Source organism: Limulus polyphemus, unplaced genomic scaffold (assembly GCF_000517525.1).
Source record: "Limulus polyphemus unplaced genomic scaffold, Limulus_polyphemus-2.1.2 Scaffold1764, whole genome shotgun sequence".
NCBI lineage: Eukaryota > Metazoa > Arthropoda > Merostomata > Xiphosura > Limulidae > Limulus > Limulus polyphemus.
Window position 1 is genome coordinate 219,287 of NW_013667374.1, and position 490 is coordinate 219,776.

Sequence of the window (490 nt, forward strand, 5' to 3'; positions counted from 1 at the left end):
TAACTAAACAGGCTACCACAAATTGTTTGTAGGTATAACGAGTAATTGATGTTATAACCTGGGTTTTTTGGATCTAATATAATATCCATATAGTTACTTGAATATAGGAAGGACATAATGCTAATATAATAGTGGCTTATTTTTTGGGGAGACTAACTAAATGCTTCGACAGATCAATGCTCAGTCGAAACACAGTAAACCACTTCAGTATGCTAATATAATAGTATATAATAATGGCTTATTTTTGGGGAGACTAACTAAATGTTTCGCCAGATCAATGCTCAGTCGAAACACATGCTATGTATGCTACCCCAAAGTAAACCACTTCAGTATGCTAATATAATAGTATATAATAGTGGCTTATTTTTGGGGAGACTAACTAAATGTTTCGACAGATCAATGCTCAGTCGAAACACATGCTATGTATGCTACCCCAAAGTAAACCACTTCAGTATGCTAATATAATAGTATATAATAGTGGCTTATTTTT